This window comes from Trichomycterus rosablanca, chromosome 20 (genome assembly GCF_030014385.1).
Source record: "Trichomycterus rosablanca isolate fTriRos1 chromosome 20, fTriRos1.hap1, whole genome shotgun sequence".
NCBI classification, from domain to species: Eukaryota; Metazoa; Chordata; class Actinopteri; order Siluriformes; family Trichomycteridae; genus Trichomycterus; species Trichomycterus rosablanca.
Genome location: NC_086007.1, coordinates 8,726,949 through 8,742,170, shown reverse-complemented (window position 1 = coordinate 8,742,170; position 15,222 = coordinate 8,726,949). Strand labels below are relative to the sequence as shown.

General features: G+C 39.4%; 1 protein-coding gene across 1 annotated transcript in view; it reads left to right on the top strand.

Moving 5' to 3' along the window:
• cadm2b (cell adhesion molecule 2b) overlaps window positions 1-15,222 on the top strand; it is a 262,694-nt gene that overhangs the window by 214,047 nt on the left and 33,425 nt on the right. The window lies entirely within an intron of this gene.

The following is a 15,222-nucleotide window of genomic DNA, read 5'->3' as shown; positions in this document are numbered from 1 at the left end:
ACATCCTGCCCTAACAGAGACATGTCTGCTGCAGGCACTTCCAATTATGCCTGCTAGACGGCGCCCAGTCGACCAGTGGCAATGGGGAGTTCAAAATCTCGCCGCTGGTGTGCTAGCGGAATATCCCGCTGCACCACCTGGGTGCAAACACATGTGTGTAGGATGACGTGAAGTGCTGCCTTTGAAGAAAGCTCACTAGGTTTTCAGAAAGACCCTATGTGAACTCAGGAATAGCACACAAAACTCTTTACAGACAGTGAACAGAGGCAAGGGTTTCCTTGTTCCCCAGAATGCATGCTGCTAAGTGGTACCTATTATACCAGCTGCTCCTGGTATTGGTCACCACAAGCAAGCATAACAGCTTTAAAATATCTTTTACTTGTACTTTGGTAATAATAGTGATCCATCCAGCACACTGTATCTCTTACAGGTGCCTAATTTTGTCTGAATTCTGGTGACTCTGAAGACAAATGGGTCTGTCTGAAAATCTAGTGAGCTGCCTAAGTAGAGAGAATTTTAATAACCTGCTAGCATGCAAAACTCTTTAGTGAACAGAGGCAAGGGATAAACCACAGAATACATGCTGCTAAGTGGCACCTATTTTACCAGGTGTTGCTCGGCACAAGCGATGATAACAGATTTATTACATCTTTAATATTACTAGACTATGCTTTTAAAAAGATTTTTCCTCAGTCGGTACTTTGGTAATAATAGTGATCCATCCAGCACAACAATCCAGATTGTTTTACAATCTCTTACAGGTGCATAATTTTCTCTGAATTCCGGTGACTCTGAAGACCATAATATGTGATGGGAACACTTCCATTTTAGCAGACTCTACCCCCTTTAGGATATGAATGTTTCATCACATTGATCAGATGATCATTCAATCAATATTTCACAGATATGACTCCCATTGCCAGTCACTGTCTGTATGGAGGCATCCTGGATTTGGGGTTGGGTACTCCAGTTTTCCAAGGCAACAGTGCACCAATCCATAGCAGAATACCAAACACTCATCCATTCAATTACTTTCACCTTTTAGGGTTAACTTAAAGTACCTAATCCCCACCTTTTGCATGTTTTTGGAGGGAATACATATTACGACACGGTGCTGATCCGCATTGCACTCATCAACATGTAGGTGACAAAATGCATACGGCTGCTGCCCACGTGTCAAAGGGGGCGTGGGTTAGCTTCGTTCTCCTCAATCAGAGCAGGGATCGGCATTGGTGGAGAGGAAGCATGACTCAATCAGGCAATTGGATGCGCTAAAAGAGAGAAAAAAAAAAGACAGTGACCAGATGTAGGATGGCAGCCACATTACCTGTTGTAAACTCAACTTCTGATTTGCACCCAACTTGTCCGATATGTAGATATGTCCACTTTGACCTTGACCAGGATAAACTACTACAAAAGATAAATGCATTTAATCTGACACCACACAGCCTGTCTTAAGGTAAAAGACTGGTATTAATCTACATTTACGATGACATTGCGTTTTTAACCTTGCTCATATTTATATTAATGCTGCACATTAATTATTCATCACATTTTACACACTGAAATACCAAGTGCTTTACATCTCTAATTAAACCAAAAAAGCGAAATGGATATTAGGCCCTTTATTATTGTTATTTTTCAAACAGGACACCAGTAAATCGGACTGTTTTTGCACGATGCTCTAATTTGTTCTTTTTCTCCGCAATGAATCATAAGTTGGCTGCACATTAATAGCGCAACACTAAGGGAGACATATGGTGCACATTGATTTTTTTCATGTTGGTAACTCATCATGGCGGAGCCTCTTTCAGTTTTCGCCCCTAATGGCTTTAAGGTAAGATAAATGTGTGCTATCTAGGGGTACACTCACTCACACCGATGGTTCGGGAGCACAGTTTCTTGGGCAGTCTGCCTGCCCCATGGTATGGATAACCTGCTCATAAATAATGCATGGCGGTAGAAGAGGGAAGCGGACTCGTCGTTCATTCGCGTCTTCATCTGATAAGCGGGATGAGCAAAGTGGCTTGTAGTGGATTGATTTTAGTGCAGGATTCAACAAGGGAGAGCACCTCTACTAGAGTGTTTTAGTACATCTGAGACATATGCACACAGATACACACATATATGTCCTGACTTTATACCTTGCGGCTGGTACTTTGCTGAAAGGGCTGTTGTCAGATTTAGACTTGGTGTAGGTGTTGCCTCTCCCACACAAGTGATAGTCAGGCCAGGAGCATGACAATGTAATGAAAGAAAATCAAGTCTCAGTCGCTCTGTGGCTACATTCACCCTGCGTTATTTAGTGCCCAATTTAGATTATCTGCTCTAATCTGATTGTGGCTGTTCATATTAGCATTTTAATGTGTTTTTTTATCTAACACTAGTCTGAACAGATTATACTTCTGTACCAGCCCACATGTACAGATCAGCACTCTACTATACACACTTTCCATGCATTTTCAGAGCTAACTGTACTGATTCTGGTCTATTTAATTATATCAATCTTGCATATTTTATTGCAAAATACGCTTCACATATTGTCCTCTGACACTTATTAATTCATGTGGTTTTATGCATGTACTGCGTGCATGTACTGAGATGCTTACATAAATCTCATGCTCATGATTCATTCATGCATTCCTCTGTCGGTCTGTTTTACGACCGCTTTATAATATTCAGGGTCCCGGTGGGTCCAATTCACTGGGAAAAGAGTAGGAAACACTCCAGACAGGTCGTCAGTCCATCACAGGGCAAACACACACACTTACACTAAAGGCACATTTGTTAGCTCCAGCTGGCTTGACTGCAGGTCTTTGGTTCCCAGGTGGAGCAGTCCGGGCCCTTTCTGTGTGGAGTTTGCATGTTCTTCCCTTGTCTACATGGCTTTCCACACAGAAAGGGTCCGAACAATCAAATTCAGTATTTTCGTGCTCCGAGGTGACAGTGCTACCCACTGAGCCACTGTGCTACTATAGGCCAATTCAGTGTCTCCAATTAACCTGACTGCATGTTTTTGGACTGTGGGAGAAAACTCGAGCACCTGGATGTGTGAAGAACACCCGCAGACACAGGGAGAACATGCAAACTCCACACAGAAAGGGCCCGAACCTCTTTACTTGGGAATCGATTTCAGTATTTTCTTGCTTTGAGGCGACAGTACTACCCACTGAGCCATCGTGCCACCTCCATGCTCATGCAAACAAGAAATCTCTGCTTACCAGATACTTTTGTGGGCTCGCTGTAGAATTAATACAGAAAATTTATAGACATCATATTTTAATTGAGATCTGGTTGGTTTTACAGAATCTGGTTGGTTTTACAGAATCTGGTTTGTTTTACAGGATTGAAATCCTACTGTTATGTGTAAAACACATTAAAGCAGTTCCTTAACTAACATACTTGGAACTGCTCATTACTCTCAGTTTAAACAAACCAGTCCAGTCATGACCAGTCATCCTCAAAATTTTTCAGCACATACTGTACTAGTCAGCATTATAAAATGACTAAATATCACTTATTCTTTATGCATTCAGACTTTAGGAACTTAAACCTCCACTTCGGTCTGCTGTCTCCTCTCATATTGACGGTAAATGGCCATTTTTAAAACCTTCTATCTAACACAGAGCTAAATGGATTCCTAATGGACCTGTTACACCATTAACAACAGACAAATAAAATGTAAAGTGCTGTGTGGCGTTTTATAGTCTTCTTGTAAAAAGCATTAACTGTACTGATAAAAAAAGAAAAAATCATTCATTTTAATAAAGCTCTATTTCTCTAAGGTTTATTAATAGGGTAATGGACAAGAAGTTTGTGACATCGCACTATAAAGTTGGTTGTGAATATATTGAGTGGAAAAATGAGTGCAGAGGATATTCATAAGTTTAACTGTATAGTTTGATTTTTGGGCATAGTAGTTATAATGAATAGAAGCTGGTTGAATCAAGTTGTTAAAAAAGATATAAACATAATACAGTGGTACCTTGTAACTCGATGTCCCCTAAACTCAAAATATTTGAAACTCGATGCCCTTTGTTGAGAAATGTGTACCTTTAAACTTGACTTTTACCTTAAACTCCAGAAGTTCAATATGTGATAATATTTTCCTAGCATTGCAAAATGAAAGCGCACAGTAAACAGCAGCATAAAATCATAACCGCTGCTTACCTGAGCTTCTCTTCTTCAAATTGAGACCAAATCTGTATCCGTGTGTTGTTCCATTAGGAATATAATCCACTTGTTTTTCTTTTTGCCAGCCATCTTGTAATGTTTCCATAATCATTTCAGAATATTTCCAGAATATATAAATCCATATCAACTGTGTTTGTCCACCTAACTAAAGATTAGATTAATTACAATTACAGAAACAACTGAAATTCCACTCAAAATCTGAATACGGAAGCTTTGATTGGTTTATACAGCTGTTCTTCAAAGCCTGAACCATGAGTGAATCTTTGAATCAAATGCACTGATTCTTGGAGTTGTTTACGCACAACACCATAATTAAATAGAGTGAGCAAAACAAATGAATCTTTACCAGCGATAAGAGCACAGCTCCCTGATTCGATTCCAGTTCCACAGGAATAAATTGTTGGTAATGGAATATAATATTATAATATTATTATTAATATATATATAATATAATATTCATTTAATAAAATATATGCAGTTCCATGGGACCATGCATTAACCGGTTTCCCATACATCCTTATGGGAAAAAATACCATGAAACTCAATGCCTTTTAAACTCAGTGTAACTCCCAGAACCAATTGACGTTGAGTTTCAAGGTGCCACTGTATTGGAAGCCACTTAGCAAATTTAAGTTATAAGTTTACTCTCTGGTAAGGTTTTTAATCATTCATGTTATAGTACACACTTGGTGCACTAGTGCACTAGTTCTGGAGGCCTAAGGTTAAGTACAGTTTGCTTTTATCTCTGCTCTAACACACGTACCTAATCTGTTTACTTTTTTAAGTTGAAATACTGGTGAGTTAAACTAGACATCTTCAAGCAGGGGTTTTAAACCACTGGTCTGTGCACCCTTAGTTGGCTAGAAGGTCCTCCTTTAATGGTCCCTGAATCTTTAATCAGGAGAAGCCAGTGGTCTTGTGAGCACATCTTATTTAAATATATAAATTTTAAACATCAATTATTGTTTCTTTACCACAACCTTAAGCAATCAGCCAGGAGGATGAATTTGTTGGGTGTTCCAACAGTCCAAAAAACAAAATCTAGTTGTTAAAATTTAGTGGTTATATCCACTCTATATCAAGCTATCCTCCTCATTTGCTAGATGCGGGTTTAGGGGTCAGGATTTGCTCAAGGGCCTCGCAGTGGCAGATTACTATAGATTACAGTCGCCTAATGACTAAGGCAGTAAATGTAATTGCAGTAATTAAATGTAACAATTAATTAAGCTTGTTTAAGTATTCGTAGAGGCTTCAGGGTCTGGAGTTCAGTTTTAAACTGAGTTACCATCTTTTTGGAGTTTTGCATGATGTTGAGATGTTAAGTGGTTGATTCGTTTTATCTTCTAAGCCCAGCAGAAATCTTAATTGTTGGAGTGTATTGCAGATATTTGACGAAATCCTCCAGAGGTTTTTGTCTTGCTACAATAATGTAGCTGGTCTGAAGACTTTATTCACAGCTTGACCTAAATATGTCTCAACTTATTGTGTGAAAAGGCAAAGTAGTTTCATGAGCAAACTTTAATGCTTCACAGAAAAGACATAAATCCTGTGAGGTTCAGCTGAGAAAAGACAAGGGTTTTTATTTTCTTCTTTAACTGCTGCTGCTTATAACCCACATGGACCAAATGAGAACTTTACGCAAATTGACTCTATTGAATTAAGTTGTTCTTTTCTTTTTTTCTTTTTTTTGCGTTAGTATGGAGATTAGTGCTACTGGAATACAGAAATGTCACTTTTTCACAAGATTTTTCTTGATTTCTAGGATATGTTTTTTTGTATCAGCTTTGACAAAATACTTTAAAAGAATAATAATGACTAAATTCTAAATACACTCTCCTAACTGGTTGTCAGTGTTTCATATAAAAAAAAAAATTGGAAATCCATTTTGAAAAGGCACACTAATAACTCAACACTGTTCCTCAGTGTTACTGACGGTGGCGGTTCTGTGGAGTTTGGGGAGTGCCACTGTGTTAACAAACTCGAGGATCTGTTTTTTTATTTTTGCTTTGTTCCATTTGGAAACATTCAGTTCCCCCTAGGAACTTTGGTGAACGCTGCTGCTTCAGACTCCCTCGCCAAGCGCATATTATAATATTATATTCCATTACCGGTGGCACCCTTTGGTCTTTTTAAATATAAAGTTAGTTTTTTAATTGCTCTTGTAGCCAACTTTAATTATTTATTCTTTCAGTGCGGCCACGGACCGGTCCGCGGCCCGGTGGTTGGGGACCACTGTTGTAAAACACATTATAAAGTCCTTAAAATATTTATAAATATTCATTTATGCACACACGTTATATCTTTCACACACCTTTAAAAATGGAGGGTAATTTGTCATAGCCAGTCTTCACATTGTTATAGAAGGTAGGAGAAAACTGGGAGAACATGTGAAACTCGTTACGAAGACCAAACCCAAGTCTTAAAGTCCTATGTTGCTGTGTGCCACACACTTTACTTTTTATATCTCTGAGGCCGCCCTATATTTCTTAATTTGTTTTTGTAATTATGCAAAATACCTTAATAGGAATTAAATAATTAATATTATATAATTAATTAAATAACTAATATTATATATATTAATATGTTAATATTGTAATGTCTTAATAGGCTTAATATTAAATATTTTGACATAAATAATTATATTTATAATTATAATTATACACAAATGGCTTGATGTTTTGATTCAGGGATTAAAAGGTAGTGTTATTAAAGTGTAAAGTCTCCTGTTCCATAGTAAAATGTGCACCACAGTGGTAGCTCAGCTATAAAGGTACTGGACTAGTAATCAGAAGGTTGCCGGTTCAAGCTCCAACACCACTAAGTTGCCACTGTTGGGACCCTTAATTGCTTAAATTGTATACAAAACATAATTGTAAGTCGCTTTGGATAAAAGCGTCTGCTAAATGTTGAAAATGTAAAAGTATTCAGACTGGAAAAGCATAATTAATGTAACAGTATTCTAAAAATACAATAATGCCCTGGACTTGAGTACACATACATCAAACTTTTATTCTGAATATCTAGTCTGAATACTTCTTTTACTTCCCAAACCTGTTTATTTAGCTCCTATATATAGTCCAGTGTTTAGGATTTTTTAACTTTAAAGGAAAGTGCTTACTGGACCTAAGTGTTTTAGAGTAGCGGCATCCAGTCTGCTGCATGAACAGTTCCCGTAATCATCGCTTCCTGCACAGACTCCCAGCGTCCACAGCCAGCTGTTAAAGCAGTCTAATTGCACAGAGGGAAGCTCTTGGCTTCTCTAAACACATTAGTACCAAGACCAATATGCCAGCGGCACTGAAACAGACATGACCACACTGCTAGCCACTCTGGATGAGCTTATTTGGCAGGACACATGTGAATCAAATCCAAATTGCAGGAAGCTTTGACTCCTGTATTAGGACACTTCACTTACAGATGAATGTGGTGCTCAGATATCAGATTTACAGATATGCAAATTACATTTTAAATTGTATTTCTAGACTAACACTAAGGGCCATTTAAAAGATGTTTTAAATGGTTTCAAATGGTTTCAATCCCTACAATACAATCAAAGGAAAAACACTTGCATACACTTGTAGGAGACATGTGGAACATGGTAGTTTTGGGATCTCTGCAACTCTTCAAGTGAATAAATAATTAGAACACACTTCTCTAGATCTAAGGTTTTCAACAAAAAAAAATTTGTTGGGGGCAGCAACTCTGTGTGTGTGGTTCCACAGTGGCTCAGTGGGTAGTGCTATTGCCTCACAGCATGAAGGAATTGGGTTTGAATTCACCACCCTGGTGGCCAGGGTCCTTTCAGTGTAGAACTTGCATGTTCTTTCTGTGTCCGTGTGTTTCTTTAAGGTGCTCAAGTCCAAAGAGGTTGCTGGTTCAAGCCCACCACTGCTAGGTTGCTGCTGTTGGGTCCTTGAGCAAGGCCCTTAACCCTTAGTTGCTTAGACTGTATACTGTAACTGTAATGTAAGTCGCTTTGGATAAAGGCGTCTGCTAAATGCCGAAAATGTAAATGTAAAAATTGCTACTTAAAAGTGTCCGTGTGTCTGTCCTGTGATGGACTGGCAGCCTGTTAAGGATGTTTTCTTTATTTCGCCAGATGAATCAGACCCTACATGACTCAAAGAAACAGCCAGCGACTTTATGTGTGTCAGAAGGGTCATGGGATAGTCTCAGTTCTCAGCCAGCGCTGGAAAGGTGTACACTGATCAGCCATAACATTAAAACCACCTCCTTGTTTCTACTCTCACTGTCAATTTTATCAGCTCCACTTACCCAAACGACCCACCACCGAAATAATACCTACTCTGTAGTGGTTCTGGGAGAGTCCTGACCATTGAAGAACAGCATGAAAGGGGGCTAACAACGCATGCAGAGAAACAGATAGACTACAGTCAGTAATTGTAGAACTACAAAGTGCTTCTATATGGTGAGTGGAGCTGATAAAATGGACAGTAAGTGTAGAAACAAGGAGGTGGTTTTAATGTTATGGCTGATAGGTGTATGTGGCATTGGGTTTGCATAAGGGAATTGGAAGTGACTAAATTGGGAGAAAAAAGGAAATTTGTCCAAATGGTCAGATGTACAAAATTCTGCTTGTTTTAGAAGCTGCTGGAATCAGCTTTGAAACTGCAAACACTAATAGACCATTTGTGAAGGAACATATATGTATTCATCCATGGTGTGCAGCATCAGGCCCTCGCCCAGGCCCTCAGAGAGCACTGCAAGTCTTTGGCTCTGATTTAAAACTACAGGGACCTTCATCATCAGAGAGACAAAGCTAGAGTACACAAGGTCAGCTCTGTGGATTTATGATCACCTCTAAATGGAATAAATGGCACAGAGGAAATCTGAGGGATGTCTAGTACTAACCATTTCATCACGCTGACTTCTTGAAGCTCTGTGAAAAAAAATGAGCTTTGTCAAGCATTGGCATTTCATTGAGATTGTGACAAATCACGGCTAAGTCTGGGCATCTGGCTGGAGTTCAATCCTTTTCGTGGGAAGAATGTAGATTTGTTGCCAGCTCGGGTTGGCCTGGGTTGAATTGATAACGGTTGTCTCAGAGTTATTTAAACCTTTGTTCTTTTTAGTACGTTTTAGCTCTTTAATGGATTTATAAAATTGTTGAAAGCTTAACCTTATTGTGTCAAAACAAGATCCAGTTGAAGTGAAAAATCACTGGCACATGTCTGTGGATTGCGATGGAAAAATGTACTTAGAGATGTTAGCAATGCAAACTGTACTTGGTCAGACAAAGACTTGCAGATTTTTACTGATAATGTATCACACTATTTCACTATTGTGATAGAAATAGCAATTTTGCCCTGACTTAGCATTTTAGCTATACCTAAAATTGACTGAGTGGATCAAATTAAGACCTAGGTGTGCGAAACATTTTATACGTTGGGAGTTTGTTGGCCATATGCATTGGCTGTCCAGTCCAATAAAGCCGAAGCAAGCTATAAAATACAACCATAATCAACAATTACTGAATGTTAACCATGTTGCTACATTGGGATTAAATAATTTGCAGTCATGATGAGTTATATTGTTATAAATTTCAGTCAGTACAGTAACTAAGCACCTCTTTCACTCTGGTTTTAATGTGAAGCCATGGGTCATGGGTAAAACTTAAACAAGTTCCCCTCTGTTGGTCTCACAATTTTAAAATCCTAACCTTTTTTCTTTTTCCCAAACATGATATGCTAGGTGCTCAGGTGGCACAGCGGTAAAACATCCGGCTGGGCTGAGCACCTACATGAACAACGGTTGGCTGTTGTTCATACAGGGAGGGAGCGTGACAGAGGACTCCTCATAACTGAGGCAACTCCGACCTCTGCTGGCTGATTGATGCCGCCTGCACAGACTTGAGGAATAATGCGTTGATCAGGGTGTGGCTCTCCATACACACAGCTGATACGCATATGAACTTGCCTAGTGCAGGTGAAAAGATGCAGTCGGCTACTGCACACGTGTCGGAGGGGGCATGTGTCAGTCTCGCTCTCTTCAACCAGGGTGGGGATTGGCTTCAGTAGAGAGGAGACAAAATGCAATTGGGTAGTTGGAGACGCTAAAAGTTGGGAGGAAAGGGGGAGAAAATGCATTGAAAAAACATGATATGCTGAATTTTAGACGTGCATTTACTTATTGTTTCCACTCTGTATGAGTTGCCATGTTGGCATCATTCTCACCATTTCTATCTTAGTGAGGAATGATTTGTGTTTTCTCTCATTTTTCCACTTGCAGATCAGGGAACCGAATGTACCTACAGGGATCTGTGTTTGCTATGGCTCATTGGCTTCATTAAAGAATCCTTAAATAATTACGTCCCTAAAAACTTCAGGAAGCTTTTACTTTTCTCATTTTTGCAAAGTCTTTCCAACCAAGGGAGCTGTTCCACTGCTAAAAAATAAATGTATTGAGTTTAGGGGTTTGAGCTGCACCAATGCTAACAGATATGTAAAATCAACTATATACAATCAGTTCTATAGTATTATCTTTGTTCTTTATTGTTCCAGCTTAACTTTGCCTGTGTGCTCTATGTGAGGCCCTATGTGAAGACATTGTTTGACAAGTTGGGTATAAAGGCATTTCAGTGGTCTGCACAGTGCTCTGACCTTAACCTTGTTACACTCCTTTGGTATAACCTGGAGTGTTGATTTGGAGCCAGCAGTGATGTTCACAAGTCACAAAATACAAGTCTGAGTCAAGTCACAAGTCTTTAGGCTAGAGTCCGAGTCAAGTCACGAGTCTTTAGACTAGAGTCTGAGTCAAGTCACGAGTCAATATAATATACACAAAACATATATTGGGAATGTAGTATAGAAATAAACAAATAATATGTAAGTTCAGATAAAAAACGACAACAGATTAGCAACTGTATTTTGCCATTTTACGTAGTGCCTTTACTTTTCTAGTCATTGTGCAAATGAATGTAATTTCTGTAACAAGAAGGTACCAGTTAAAAGCTTAAACTGATACGTTTTGTTTTCATTGCAAAACAAAAGCGCGTGATAAATCACGGCACAGCGGCCAAAATCCAAAACACAGCAAAAACAATCATAACCACTGCTTACCTTAGCTTATGTTCTTCCAGTGAAGTAAAACACGTTAGAAAGGCAATCAAGCGTTTCATTGACACATCATCTGTGTGATGCAAACTGAATAAATGCAAATAACAGCATTTCTTACTAAAAATTTAAATCAAAAGGTCTGATTGGTTCAGAAAGCATATGTTTCCATCGAAAAAGAGGTTCTAATCTGGCACCACAGAATACTTGGTTTTTCAGCACGAACCGTGACATCATCTGTGGGCGTGTCACAGTGTAGAGGTTTGGGTGCTTTGAGAAGCTGCTAAACCGCTTTTACGCTGCACTTTCATCTTTTAAAGTTCACCTGATTAAATTTTTAGCCAGTTTGCCGCTGATATTCGCTGATATTTTCAAAGAGATAAACTGCGTGATATAACGTGGTAAAAGTGACCTGGACAGTACGAAGAAAGCTTAACATGAAAAATAAAGCGCAACGGGGCTTGTTGTACTAAAACAACGACCGATGAAGTACAGAGTGCGGCAGTACAGAGTGCTTACAACCAGTAATGACTGAGAGAAATGTAGAATTACTATGTAGAACGTTTAGTACATTAAGCCATGTTACATTTTGTTTATGTAAAGCTTTTTTGACTCTCCCGAGAAGCCACACGTGAAGTTAATACGGCTAAACACAGATACATGTGGAGCTTTTAGAGTGGATTTGATGGTTATTTCACACAAATGGATGTTCATGTCGTGGAACTTTTGTGATGTTATATTGCTCAAGCTGAGTGCTGAGCAAATCGCTTCTCATGTCAATGAACTAAAGAAAACAACAACTGCAACAAACACGTCTATGTCTTCTTATCACCAATAGTTCAGCGATGCTTTCTGCATGAAAACGAACATCTGTAACAACAGCACAAATGCTCGCACATAATCTGCACGCTCCGCCATCACATCACTACTCTTTACATTCGTTGTGTAACGTCCACCGTTGATGACGCAGGCTTGTTTCTCAAAAACTGGTAAAAATGCGGGTCGGTTCTCTACAAAACACAAAGGTTCGAAGAAACCTGAACAGAACCGGTTCAAGAACCAGGGTTCTTTTGGTGGAAAAGCGCTATATGTGAGGCCTATGAAGACATTGTTTGACAAGTTTGTTATAAAGGCATTTCAGTGGCCTGCACAGTGCTCTGACCTTAACTCCATTACACTCCTTTGGTATAACCTGGAGCGTTGATTGGAAGCCAGGCCTTCTCATCCAACACCAGTAGCTGAATGGGCACAAATTTTCACAAACACTGTAAAATCCATGTATATAGCTGGGCAGGCAGCTGTGCAAGCTCATGGTAAGATGTCCACATACTTGTATTTGTGTATTTGCACAATCATTTACTTGTATTTGCCTTTTAAAATGATTCAAAATGATCACATAATGTGAATCTTCTACATTTTACAATGATGGACACTTTTTCATCATATGCTTCTAGTTTAGTTGTTTACAGAATGTCCTTGCTCAGCACGCTATCATTGTGCTATTTAAATGCAAACAAGAACTTGGGCATCAGCTTGGCTTATCACAAACCTTCTGTTCTGTTCTGTATGCATGTGTGTGTTTGTGATTTCTGGAAACAGTCAGAACTGGCACTCTCTCATCTGTCTCCTCGTCTCTCTGTGTCTGAGAGAGATAGAAGGATGTGGGCCAGTGCAAGTGTGTCATCTGGTCCGAGGCTTTGATGGGCTCTGTCTCTGTGGGCCTCACTGTGCTGAGCTTGCTCACACCTGATCACCTTGCTTCTTGTTTTTATCCACCCAGACTACCTTTGCCTGCCAAAAAACCCCCAGGCGCTTACCATCTAATATAAAACCCCCTATTCTTAGGTGGTATCCAAGCAGGTTTGATTTATCCCACAGAAAACTGCTATTTTATATGCTGCCTTGTTGTCGGGTTCAACATAAATTCTTCATTTAATGTGTTTACTAATTACACCGATCAACCTTAACATTAAAACCACCTCCTTGTTTCTACACTCACTGTCCATTTTATCAGCTCCACTTACCATATAGAAGCACTTTGTAGTTCTACAATTACTGACTGTAGTCCATCCATTTCTCTACATGCTTTGTTAGCCCCCTTTCATGCTGTTTTTCAATGGTCAGGTATTATTTGGGTGCAGAGCAGGTATTACAGAGCAGGTATTATTTGGGTGCATGGTGGATTATTCTCAGCACTGCAGTGACACTGACATGGTGGTGGTGTGTTAGTGTGTGTTGTGCTGGTATGAGTGGAAAAGACACAGCAGCGCTGATGGAGTTTTTAAACACAGCACTGTCACTGCTGGACTGAGAATAGTCCACCAACCAAAAACATCCAGCCAACAGAACCCTGTGGGCAGCGTCCTGTGACCACTGATGAAGGTCTAGAAGATGACCGACTCAAACAGCAGCAATAGATGAGCGATCGTCTCTGACTTTACATCTACAAAGTGGACCAACTAGGTAGGAGTGTCTAATAGAGTGGACAGTGAGTGGACATGGTATTTAAAAACTCCAGCAGCGCTGCTGTGTCTGATCCACTCATACCAGCACAACACACACTAACACACCACCACCATGTCAGTGTCACTGCAGTGCTGAGAATGGTCCACTACCAAAATAATACCTGCTCTGTGGTGGTCCTGTGGGGTCCTGACCATTGAAGAACAGGGTGAAAGCAGGTTTAAAAAGTATGTAGAGATACAGATGGACTACAGTCAGTAATTGTAGAACTACAAAGTGGTTTTACTGTTATGGCTGATTGGTGTTTATTATCATTTATTGTATACATAACATTGTAGCATGCAGATGTTCTCATCTTTCAGCACGATCAAAATTAAACAATATCATGATTGAAAAACCAATATGTTTCAATGGACGTCTCAGTAAGATGTTTAGAACACAACCGGGAGCCGAAATGAAGTCTTATAGGGAAGAAATTATAGTTTGTTGAAATAAGAGCCCTTGATACTTTTGACTGACATGCAGGCTGTACGAGCAGATGTTCTTTTTGGTATTTTTGGGTATTAGTAGGACTCCTCAACCACTCAGGAATTCATGCTATTATATTCACAATAGCTGAATCGCAGAAATGTTCAGACTGAGCTTTATCGGTGATGAGCTGCCTTAAAGCAAATTAACTTCCACCGTGTATTTGCAGACAGATTATGCAGTGATTTTACAAATGAAACATGCATATCAGTCTTCACTATGTGATCACTTTGTACTGTAGTTGAATGTTCTGAAGATTAATGATTATTCCTGTACAGAACTACTACAGTGTATTTCAATTTTATTCTTATCCGTAGTGTTTGAACGATTAACATAGATTACAATGTCAATACAATTCCCAGTTATAATAAAAAAGTCAAATATATTTTCTCAAATTAAAGAATCGTGCACTATGCGAGGCCCTAGAACATTGTTTGGCAAATTTGGTTTAAAGGCATTTCAGTGGCCGGCTATGTGGCAGCTATATACAAGTACATATTGAAACAAAACAACGTTCCTCCCGGACCAGGGTGCAACATAGAACAAAAAGTGCAAGACAGTACAATACACAGTGCAAATAGACAACAGTACAATAGACTTCCGGTTTGTTGCCACATGGAGCAGACGTGAGCTCTTGTTTCCCTCTGAGCAAAGTCATCTCTTTTTATTATTTTAAGGCACATTTACTGTCTTTATTTCATTTAGGTTTTTGTTAACTCTTAGTTATTTATTTTGGTTCAGTTTTTTATTGTTACGATGCCTCCAAAAGTCAGTAAAACACCGGGACCCTCACAGAGCCTCCTCAGGCCTGTAGTTCAAGCTGCGTCCTCACCTGGTCGCGATGCTGCGGCCCATGCGGAAGTGAGTGCTGCTTCGGCATTAATCCAAGACGACGTGGCGCTGAAGTCCAACAGTACAATAAATACAAAAACATTTATAATCTAAAAAGTAAGTAAGTGAGACA